The sequence below is a fragment of the Sphaerodactylus townsendi genome, linkage group LG09, assembly GCF_021028975.2.
Source record: "Sphaerodactylus townsendi isolate TG3544 linkage group LG09, MPM_Stown_v2.3, whole genome shotgun sequence".
Classification (NCBI taxonomy): domain Eukaryota; kingdom Metazoa; phylum Chordata; class Lepidosauria; order Squamata; family Sphaerodactylidae; genus Sphaerodactylus; species Sphaerodactylus townsendi.
Window position 1 is genome coordinate 40,090,405 of NC_059433.1, and position 12,049 is coordinate 40,102,453.

General features: G+C 46.4%; 1 protein-coding gene across 4 annotated transcripts in view; it reads left to right on the forward strand.

Moving 5' to 3' along the window:
* Positions 1-12,049, forward strand: part of SPIRE1 (spire type actin nucleation factor 1) — a 107,632-nt gene that overhangs the window by 49,009 nt on the left and 46,574 nt on the right. The gene's annotated exons all lie outside the window — the stretch shown is intronic.

Sequence of the window (12,049 nt, forward strand, 5' to 3'; positions counted from 1 at the left end):
TATTACCTTACTGTAACAATTAATTCCAGCACATTTCTCCTGAGTTTCTGTTATCTTGTAATGTTTGGAGATCCTGCCACTGAACATAGTGGTTACTCCAGGCTTATTTACAAGATACATGGCCGTTAAAACATGCTTAATTCCATCACATTTTCATTTTCTTATTCCTGCTTTTTTTCCTTTTTAAAAATTTGTTTCTTTTGTTCAGTTAACATGGTGAGGGTGTTTGCGTGTGTCAGTGAAGCTGAGAGCAGTACTGTAAGAAATTCAGACTTTGTCAAGTAGCTAAACTCATATCAGAGTCATTCAAAGCGAGACGTTCATATCTGAGACACCAGACTAAGATACCTCCACCACCACCCGCCGCAGGAAACAGCAGCCACGTACGCAGAAAACATAAGTGTTCTGGTGGTAATGCAGGCAAACCAGTTCTTGAAAGGTAGCTATGATTCTAAGTGGACCTATTATAAGTGAATTTGCATTTCTGTTCACACATCACTAGATCCTAACCCCTGTATATTCATCAAACTATTAGTAATTAACAACAGAAATATTTGCATTTCTTCCTGAAGGGTAAATTGATTTTACTGTTAAGAAATGCAAGCCTTCAACCAAACTATCATCTGTTGCAATATTAGATTTCCCTTCCCCCAAGTAAACGTTTTTCATGACAAGTGAAAGCAGTAAAACTAGAACAAATATTCTTTAAAGGAAAGAGAAAAATATGTCCTCTCTCAGTGGCAAAAGCTTTCAAAAGATCTCTGGAGGGAGATTTCTCTGTATCATCTTCCACAACAGATGTGAACCCCTTTTAGGAACATTAATTTTTCAGGAACAATTTGAAAGTTGATAAAATAGGCTTAAAGATTAGATACTAATGCAATCGAGAAACAGAGGTCAGGTTTAATTGTATAAAATGGTAAGAGAGATTATTAAAGAGAAATGAAGGATTTTTATATATGTCTTCAGTTCTTGAAATAAGTTAGGGAGATAAGATTAAGTAGATATGTTTGTATCTGGTTTTTTTTTCAAAAATGGAATTTTATAAAGATTTTAAAACCTGGGTTTTGATATTAATGAAATATTATTAGAATATGGATAACATCTGCAGTGTGGATCGGTGGCAAGTCACAAGAACCACGTGTCATTTCTGTGTGTAGTGTAGAATTTTGAAAACTGACTGTTTTACTTTTGTGTTAGTCTTTGTTAGCTTTGTTGTAGTTTAGTTGTTGTTATTATAAAATTAATTTTAAGGTTATTTTTAAACATTTCAGGAACGATTTATGACCTCCTGTTAGCAGTTAAGTTTGGAAGGATGAGCAGTGAATAGAATTCTTTACTCTGATTGTGGCTGGGGCTCCAGTTGGAATTGTGTGTGATAAAATATGCAATCAGATACTATTTATTATAGTCTCATTACAAATTGGCAGTCGCATCCTGTTCTGGATTGAGAGCGGTTTTAAGGGGTCATTGACCTAACATTAACGAACAATGGGAGCTCCAATGATATCACTCCAGAGAATAAGAAGGGATAAGGGGAGAATTAGAAGTGTGACCAGTTTTATGTAAACCTTTCATTATCTACATTATCCCATCCTAATCCCTTCCTGTGCTTTTCTTCCCCTGTCATCATCACCTTAAGTGCAGGTAGCAGTTTCTCTTTACATTGCTTGCCATCTCTTGAAAATATTGTAAATACCGTATATACTCGTGTATAAGCCAACCCGTGTATAAGCCGAGGCACCTAATTTTACTGCCCAAACCTGGGAAAACTTATTGACTCGGGTATAAGCTGAGGGTGGGAAGCTGGGAGGCAGAGGGAACTCCTTATTTGGGTAGTGACATCAGGGGGAGTCACTGCCCAAAAAAGAAGCTCCCTCTGCCTGCCAGCTAGCTGGGCTTTGTCAAACCCAGCCGGCAGGTAGAGGGAGCACCTTATTTGGGCAGTGACTCCCCCTGATGTCACTGCCCAGATAAGGAGCTCCCTCTGCCTCCTGGGGTTTGAGAAAGCCCAGCCAGCCAGGGTGCCTTGGGGTTCCCCCTTCACCCTCAATGAGGGCAGCAACAAGCGGCTTCCGGGGGTAGGAGGTTGTCCCGCCCCCGCCCCCAGCCTCTTTGTGATTAATAGAAAATGGTGACTCACGTATAAGCCGAGGGGGCTTTTCTCAGCCTTTAAACAGGGCTGAAAAACTCGGCTTATATGCGAGTATATACGGTACATGGTATACCAGAAACACTTTCACACATGCTGAATAGTGTACTTTCCATCCACTTTCAGCGCACTTTGCCACTGGATTTTACTGTGTCAAACAGCTCCTTCCGCACATGCACTTTCAATCCGCTTTCACAATTGTTTGCAAGTGGATTTTGCTATTCCGCACAGTAAAATCCAGCTGCAAAGTGCATTGAAAGTGGATTAAAAGGGCATTATTCTGCATGTGCGGAAGAAGCCTCAGTTGCAAAGTCACTAAAATGCATTGAAAGTGGACTGAAATTGCATTATTCAGAATGAGTGAAAGTTCTCCAAAAGTCCTTTGTCTTCCTTTCCCCGTGGCATCCTCCTGTGACTCCTGAAAAACTGCTACAGAGGACTATCATGGACTATATTGTAGGTGGCATTCAGGGCTACGATGGAGAGATTTAAGTGAAATCACACATACACTCCCTTGTACAACAGAGGGCTTGCTCTGCCCAACTTCCTCTGCCAGCAGAAGGGCTGAGCTTAGTTGTGCACCTTCAGTTCAGATCAGTTCAGACATTATTTAGTTGGTGAGGTTTTCCCAACCTTCTGTATTGGCTTTTCAAGGGAGGAGAAAGCTTGGGAAAATCTGCTTTGTGGCTTGTAGTATTGTACCCATAATGCTTGTGCTTGGAGTCTTCCTTGTACTTTCTAGAGTAAGTAATTGCACTAGTGTCTCTCATCCTGCACCCTGCCCATTTCCCCTCCCTTTTAAATACATTATCAAAAGCAGATGGTACCAACCACATAGGGGCTTGAAGTAAAACACATACCATGTTCTCTTCTTCTGTCACACCCAGTTAACAGACTTCAGTGGTATAAAAGCTTCTTCCTCATAGTGTCACCCCACTTGAGTGCAGTAGATGTGTCAGTATCAGAAACATGTGGGTCTTTCCCACCCACTGGCTCCTGTATTTACACCCATACACAGCACTATATGATCACACAATGTGAAAGTTCTCCCATACTGCTAAGTATGTGTAAATGAGGTTTCCATCTTTATTTCTTGATGGACTGAATTATGGCAGGCTGAAGAAGAAGCGTACTGCTGTCTGTCATCTCAGTCTCTCTTTGGAAGGTTAACAACTGAGGAGGAGTAACTATAAACTGGGAGGGGCCTGGATAGAGTAATCCACAATATACTTCCCCTAATCTTGAGTTTCAGAATGGGGCCATGATCTAAAGGACTGCATGAAGAAGAAAGCTTTTTCAGGCAAAATTGATACGTTCTTCATGCACAGAGAACTTTTCATGTGCATAAACCATCATGCATATTTGAGTATTCTGTGCATTTCATGTTATGCATATACTGCTGTAATGGTTAGCATATTCTGATATGAAGCAGCATAAACAATTCAGTGTCTTGTGCGTGTGGTGTCCCAGGTATGTAAGTAAGTGATTTAAGGTTAAAATTGGAAGCATAGTCATTTGTTCTTTAAAAATGTCTCCGGAAATAGACAGGTCAAGCTACTGCACATTGTAGCAAATTATGGCTTGGCAGAAATCAGCTTCCGGACATGTTAAAATTTTTAGATTTATTTCTTCAATTTGTGACTGAGCTTTTGTTCTGGCAAGCAGCTTATATAACCTTCCATCTGTCAGCTGAGTAAAGCGGTACTTTTTTTCTATAAGGAAGTTCAGTTATCAGAGAAGTTAAACCCTACTGACTATTTAAATAACAGAACAATAAAATAAAACATACTTGTTTCCCATAAATTCTTAAGACGAGATGAGCCCACGATCTGCAGTTCTACATAAATCTAAAACAAGTCTTGAGAATTACTGTGGAAGTCATTTCATTACTGTGAAATTTTGCCAGAACTGGCCCTGAAGTTCATAAATGTATGGAGGAGAAAACCTAAGTTTCTCTAGATATCAGAAGTTAAAACAGCCCCCTTTTTATTCCCCCCTTCACAATTCAATTTATGAATGCAGTCAAATGCATTCTACTATTAAATTTGACTTAGAAATTCTTCTTGAAAGGAAATTTGCATATAATACATGAAAATACCCATTTAAATTAACATTTGGCCATTGAAAATACTGGGTTACTGTACCATTTAAAATTTATTCCTTTGAATTTTGCAGATTTTTAAAAAATGCATAAATTTGGGGTTGATACATGTTAAAAATAACTGGTCTATCCAGTTGATGGATAATAGTTTTGCACAGTGTAAATAGAAACATTTCATTGTTTAGGAATGGTACCCACTGGGTCATGCAGTGGAAGCTGGCTGGGTACCCTTGGGCCAGTCACACACTTTCAGCAGAGGCGTATCTGGGCAAACTGGAGCCTGGGGACAAAACATGAGTGTGGCGCCCCCCCTCCCGTATGGGCGGCCACCCTCCCCCACCACAACCAGACAATGATTTTTTGCACCAGCTTGCAAAACACCTCCAACCCCCAGCAAAACATACATGGCTCTCTCCCCACCATCTCTCTTTCCTAATTTTGTCCTCACACCAACCCTATGAGGTAGGTTGTTAGCCTGAGAAACAGCTCCAAGCCAGTGCAAGTGGGTATTAAGCATGTAAATCTCTCACAAATCACCCCCAGCAAAACATTTACCAAACAAATGTCAGCATCATCTCTCACAAATCACCCACCTCCACCCTCATCAAAACATACATGGCTCTCTCCGCACCAACTCTCATTCCTAATTTTGTCCCCCACCAACCCTATGAGGTAGGTTATTAGCCGGAGAAACAGCTCCAAGCCAGTACAAGTGGGTATTAAGCATGTAAATCTCTCACAAATCACCCCCAGCAAAACATTTACCAAACAAATGTCAGCATCATCTCTCACAAATCACCCACCTCCACCCTCATCAAAACATACATGGCTCTCTCCCCACCAACTCTCATTCCTAATTTTGTCCCCCACCAACCCTATGAGGTAGGTTGTTAGCCAGAGAAACAGCTCCAAGCTAGTGCAAGTGGGTATTAAGAATTTGAAGAAGAGTTTTGGATTTATATCTCCCCTTCTCTCCTGCAGGAGACTCAAAGGGGCTTACAATCTCCTTGCCCTTCCCCCCTCACAACAAACACCCTGTGAGGTAGGTGGGGCTGAGAGAGCTCCGAGAAGCTGTGACTAGCCCAAGGTCACCCAGCTGGCGTGTGTGGGAGTGTACAGGCTAATCTGAATTCCCCAGATAAGCCTCCACAGCTCAGGCGGCAGAGCTGGGAATCAAACCTGGTTCCTCCAGATTAGATACACGAGCTCTTAGCCTCCTACGCCACTGCTGCTCCTTAAGCATGTAAATCTCTCACAAATCTCTCACTGCTGCTCCTTAAGCATGTAAATCTCTCACAAATCACCCCCAGCAAAACATTTACCAAACAAATGTCAGTATCATCTCTCATGAAACACCTCCAGTGGAATCCACCCCCAAACAGCATCACTTTCAATGATGTTTAAAGTAGGGAGCCCAGATTCTCCTTTTAAATTCACCTTAAAGGGAGAATCTGGTGTCCCCAGTTAAAACAACATTGAAAGTGATGCTGTTTTGGGGTAGATTCTCCCCTAAGTTATGGACCCTCAAAGGTGTAGCCCCCATCTCCTATTAGCTCCCATTGGAAACAATGGGGATGGGGACACCCCTTTTGGGAGTCCATAACTTTGGACCCCCTGAACCAAACCTCACAAAGCCTGGGTGGTATCATCAGGAAGGTCTCCTGAAAAATCCCTGAAATTTTGGTTCTGCTAGCCTAAAAACAGCGTCCCCTGTTGTAAGGAATTCCAAAGAGCAGAAATAAAAGGCTTTTGAACATAAGTCCGTTTATTCAGACATCTTAGAAAGCACACACACACGATATGACAGGAATGAGACCTCCCGCCCAAACTACAGGTTATAACGTACCCGAGTCCTCCCCCCTCCCTGGGCCATCCGGGCCCACCTCATGAGAACGGAATGCTCACCCTGGACAGCAAGATAAGCCGTCCACCAAGGTTGTTGCTGCCGAATCTGGCCCGTCGCCCGGCTGGAGGCATTCCGTCAAGGCCAGCTGGCTGGGAGAGAACCAGGCAGAATTGCCATCCTTACACTCTGCCTCCCCTAAGAAAGCCCCCCACCCCTGGTTTATTAGGAAAGGCTTTGTGGAAAGCAGAAATGAGGGAGGGGGCATGAATATTTTCTGTATACACCCATTGATTATGGCCAGAGGGATAGCCAACCCATGAAACTAGATATTGTAGACGATTGCGGGAGAAACGGGAGTCCAGAATAGCATCTATTTCATAGTGCTTGTGGCCATCAATTATAACTGGCGGGGGTGGCTCCGGAGGGTCGTGCCAGGCATCTGAAACGGGAGCCTCCTTGAGTAAGCTGGAATGGAAGACAGGGTGAATGTTACTTAACGAGTTAGGCAGTTCTAAACGAGCAGTAACATCATTGATCACCTTTGTAATCCGAAAAGGGCCCACAAATTTCTTGCCAAGTTTTGAATATTTGTGCACGTCTCTAAGGTTTTTATTGGACAAGTAGACCCATGCCCCAACCTGCAAAGGGAAGTCTGAGCGACGTTTGTCCGCCTGAACCTTTTGTGATTCTTGGGCCTGCTGTAAGGTAGACTGCACCGTTTTCCAACCCTCGGCTAGCGAAGAAATCCATTGTTCGAATTCCGGCGGCTGCAGTACCTCTGCAGGCAGCTGGGGCAACGGTGGGAAGGACCGACCAGAAACAATCTCGAACGGGGTCTTTTGCGTGCTGCTGTGAATGGCATTGTTATACGCATACTCTGCAAAAGGGAGTAAATCGCACCAATTGTCCTGATGATAATTAGTGTAACAACGTAAATACTGTTCGTCCGTTCTGTTCGTCCGTTCTGATTGGCCGTCACTTTGAACGTGGTAGGGGGTGGCGACCGCCGGGGTGGTTCCCAACAGCTCCAGGAACGCCTTCCAAAACTTAGACACGAATTGGGGACCGCGGTCGGACACCACCTTATCGGGGGAGGAGTGTAGGCGATAGACATGTTGGATAAACAATCGGGCCAATTTAGGTGCCGACGGGATGGTGGTGCAAGGAACAAAATGCGCTTGTTTAGAAAAAAGATCCACTACCACCCATAAAACCGTGTTCCCGTGGCTTTCCGGCAAATCAGTTATAAAATCCATGGAAATGACCTGCCAGGGTCGAGATGCAACGGGGAGGGGCTTTAATAACCCATGCGGCTTTCCCGGTATCGACTTGGCTTCTGCACAGACGGGACACCCTTTGATATACGTTTCAATGTCTTTGCGCATGGAGCGCCACCAGAATTGTCGGCGGGCAACGTTTTCAAAAATCCGAAATGCCCAGCCTGACGGGCATCATGACATACTTCGAGAACCTGCCTCCGGAGAGGAGGAGGGACGTACCAACACCCTCCCCGTTTCCAAACACCACCCTCCAAACGTAGTTGTGAATCTCCGTCCTCCGCCGAGAGCTCGCGGAGCCCCGCCTCCTTGAATCCCTGGAGGAAGGGGGAGACGATGTTAGGGATGGCCGGAGGGGGAGGAGCCGCTGTTGTTTGTGATCGGGTGACAGCTAATCCCAGCTGGGAGGGAGTAAGAACGGTGCGTGGGATGTCTCGTAGCGAAGTGTTCCCCCCCTCCCCGGGGAGGCGAGACAGCGCATCAGCCAATTTGTTGCTCTTACCAGGAAAGAAATGGACTGTGAAAGAGAACCTGGAGAAGAAATCGGCCCAACGTAATTGTTTGGCAGACATTTTGAGCGGTGTAGACAGGGCAGCTAGATTGTTGTGATCCGACCAAACTTGGAAAGGGTGCTTGGCTCCTTCTAGCCAATGGCGCCAAACACTCAAAGCAGCTTTGATAGCTGCGGTCTCCTTATCCCCCACAGTCCAGTTCAGTTCAGCCCCAGAAAACTTTTGGGACAAGTAAGCACACGGCACCAATTTGTTATCTTTATTTTTCTGCAAGAGGGCAGCGCCTAGCGCTTTATCCGAAGCATCCACATGCACGATGAAGGGAAGATCTGGGTTTGGGTGACTTAAAATTGGTTCTGTGGTAAAAGCTGTTTTTAGCTGCTGGAATGCTGACTGGCATTCCTGAGACCAGAGGAGGGGAGCTCCGGGTTTAGAAGCCTGCAAGTCTTTGCCTTTGGTACGTAGGAGATCTGTGAGCAGTAAGGTGATCTCAGCAAATCGGGGAATAAAGTCACGATAGAAATTGGCAAAGCCTAGGAAGGATTGTAGTTCCTTCCTGTTGGTGGGGGCAGGCCATTCAATTACGGCGGCTATTTTCGCTGGGTCCATTTCCAAACCCTCATGAGAGATCCGATACCCCAGATAATCTATGGAGGAGCGATGGAAACAACATTTTGACAACTTAACAAAGAGGGAGTTATCTAGTAGGCGTTGTAAGACTTCTCGTACTAGTTTCTCATGCTCCTCAATGTTTTGTGAATAAATTAAAACATCATCTAAATATACGACCACCCCTTTGTATAACAGATCTTGTAAAACTTCGTTGATAAGAGCCATGAAAGCCCCTGGGGCTCCAGCTAATCCGAATGGCATTATTAAATATTCGTATTGTCCAAACTTTGTATTAAAAGCTGTCAAGTGTTCATAGCCTTCCGCAGTACGGACTCTGTAATAAGCCTCTCTTAAGTCCAATTTAGTAAAGATCCGCCCTTTGCCCAAAGCATCCAAGAGGTCTTTAATTAAGGGCAAAGGATATTTGTTGGATACAGACACAGCATTCAATCCGCGATAATCAGTACAAAGTCTTAACGAACCGTCCTTCTTTTTAACAAATAGAACAGGGGCGGCATGGGTATGTTTTGTGGCTCTTCGTATAAATCCACGAGCCAGGTTTTTATCTAAGAAAGCGCGGAGCTCCTTCTCTTCGGTGGGACTCATGCGATAGATTCTACCTTTGGGTAACTGAGCTCCGGGTTGCAGTAAAATTTTACAGTCAGTATCCCTATGGGGGGGCAATTGGTCGCACTCCTGTTCTTGAAACACTCTGGACAAGTCTCGATACGCCTGCGGGATTTCCGCAGGACCAGAGGCAGACAATACATTTAAAGCTTTGGGACTCATGAGCTCGTTCTCAGTGGGAGTTGGGTTTTCCCCCCCGTTCATGTGATCCCCACAGGGAGGATCCGTGAATTGGAGGATCCGTTCTTTCCATATGATGGTTGGTTCGTGTAGGAGCAACCAAGGCATGCCTAACACAATAGAGTGTTTAGCAACAGGAGCAAGGATGAAACTTATTTTTTCCCAATGGTCGGCACAACGAAGAAATACTGGCTGGGTTTTGAAACGTGCCGGACCTTCGCCACCTAGAGGGCTACCATCCATTTGGGTGAAGGGAATGGGTTTCACCAAGGGGACTCGGTCTAAACCGAGTTCGTCAGCCACTTGTGGTCTCATGAGACAGTGGGAGCAGCCCGAGTCCACAAGTGCGGAGGCCAGAATGCGCGTATGTTTACTTGGGTTGGCTAGCGCAGTCAAAATGGTAATGGGAGCACTGCCTTCACTCACCGCATCCGGAGTAGGGTTAATGTCTTCAGGTGCTGCTGACAGGCAGAGCGCTTCTTCTCCGTCCTCGAAATCTTCCTCGATAGTAGCTTTAGACGACCCCTGAGGCGGCGGACCTGATTTCCGTGGAGGCTTGGCCGCCACGGTGCGTGTAGTCGGAGGTTGAGGTTTTTGCTTCTTTGGGCAGTTGGCAGCCAGGTGGCCAGGGCCCCCGCAGTAAAGGCACAATCCCAAGCGGCGACGACGTTCCGACGTGGTTTCAGTTGCGACGGCAGGAGTTGACTTGCGAGTACTTGGTGCTGGTGTTGCGGCTGGTTTTGGGCGCGGACGGCCATCTGTGCGGGCGCGCGCAAGACGAGCAGCGACTTGTGATCCCAGTTCGATCCATTCAGCTACTGTCCGCGGAATCCGGATGAGGATAACCGTTTCTCGCAGTTTGATGTCCATGCCTTCGAAAAAGTACTCACATTTCATGCGTTCCGGCCAGTCTGGAGGAAGTTTACTGGCCGCTGCACGAAATTCCTGGGCATATTCAGCGAAAGAACGGTTACCTTGCTGGATGGTTTTTACTGTACGTATGGCAATGTTTTCTGCATCAGGATCCTGGAAACGAAGACGTAACGCCTGGAGGAACCCCCCCCACTGTGCGAGTGTCGTCAGCCTGCAATTCGTAGAAAGTAACGAACCATTCAGCCGCTATGCCATCCAGCACTGATCCAATGTCTCGGACTTTTTCACGTTCAGAACGATATAGGTCATCATACTCTTGCATATGGGCATCGAGTTGTAGGATGAAGTAGGGAAGTTTCGATGCAGTCCCGTCAAAACGAGCCGGGATGGGCGGTCTGTAAAATCCTCTTTCAACAGCTCGAGGCGCGTGTTGAGGTTGTTGCTGCAAGGGGTAAGGTGGCGGGACTGGCGGAACCAGGAGTGTCTGAGGCGCCCCGGGTTGGGGAGCCGCTGGAATCGGACCTCGAATTACCGTGCCTCCGGAGAGGAGAGGAGCTGTAGGTGCCTGGGAGACTCTATCTGGAGCCCTCGTCAGTGTAGCCCGCTGTCTTCGCAAATCCTGTTCCAGGTCGGCCAATTCTCTTTCTTTGCGTGTTAGGGCGTCCTGGTGCGCATGCAAGGCCGCCCTTTCACGATCCAATTTGGCTCGTTCATCTCGTTGTATTGCTGTAGTCAGTTCATGCCGTGTTTGGATAGCCCTGATGCCTTCTCACTGGCGTTGTAAGTCCATTTTCGATTGATCCAGTACTTTGTCATGGATTGTCAGATTCTGCTGGAACTGTCGACGCAACGCTTCTCTTTCGCGATCCAACTCCATTTGGATTTCTGCGCGTTGCTTCTCACGGTCTCGTTGCAGAGTTTCGCGCTCCTCTTCCCAGAGTTCGCGTTTGCGCTCCCAGGCGAGTTTGGCTTCACGCAGCAGGGCCACTTCATCGTCCCAACTTTCCTTCGAGGGCATTGGGAACGGGTCAGGGTCGGGATTAAGTTCCACCTCAGACGGACTTTTTTCGATTCCTCCGACCCCGGCTCCGCAGAGCTCTTCCATCCGTTCACTTGCCCCCGGCTCCGGAGCAGGGGTTTTAGTGTGGAACCCTCTACCGATCATCGATCGGCCAGCGTCATTGTTCAAGCCTCAGCCCGTGGTTTTGCAGGGGCCGGCGCCCCGGTGCTATTGCCACTGCTGCTCCTTGGGAATATCATCAAAAGTACTTGTCTGGGAATCTTTCCATGGATTCCTGGGTGTCAGCTATGGATGGTTGTCAGTCCCAGTTCCTCTGAGGACTGGTTGCATTTGAGGTTTGTAATCCACTTTCGTTATTTGTCCGAGGGAAACGAACCCGATCGGCGGGAGCCCGATCCATGGATAATGCACCAGCGTTTAGTTATCGCCACGTAATCGGACCCACCTTGTTCATCCCAATGAAACAAGGGCAAGCTTATACTGTCTCTAGGTCTGGAGAGAGTCACCAGAGAAATCGGCCCATCTCCATCTCCTAGATCCTCGAATCTGGAAGGGAAGGCTCAGGAAAAACCCTCTATGGGGAGCTATGAACGTGCCTTCCACATGGTTTGAAGAGTACTCAATCTCTCTGCATGCTCGAACACCAGAGATCCACTTCGATATGTAACAGTAAAGGTTAGAAATGCGATTCCTCGCATCATGTAAGGAATTCCAAAGAGCAGAAATAAAAGGCTTTTGAATATAGGTCCGTTTATTCAGACATCTTAGAAAGCACACACAATGCTCCATATGACAGGAATGAGACCTCCCGCCCAAACTACAGGTTATAACGTACCCGAGTCCTCCCC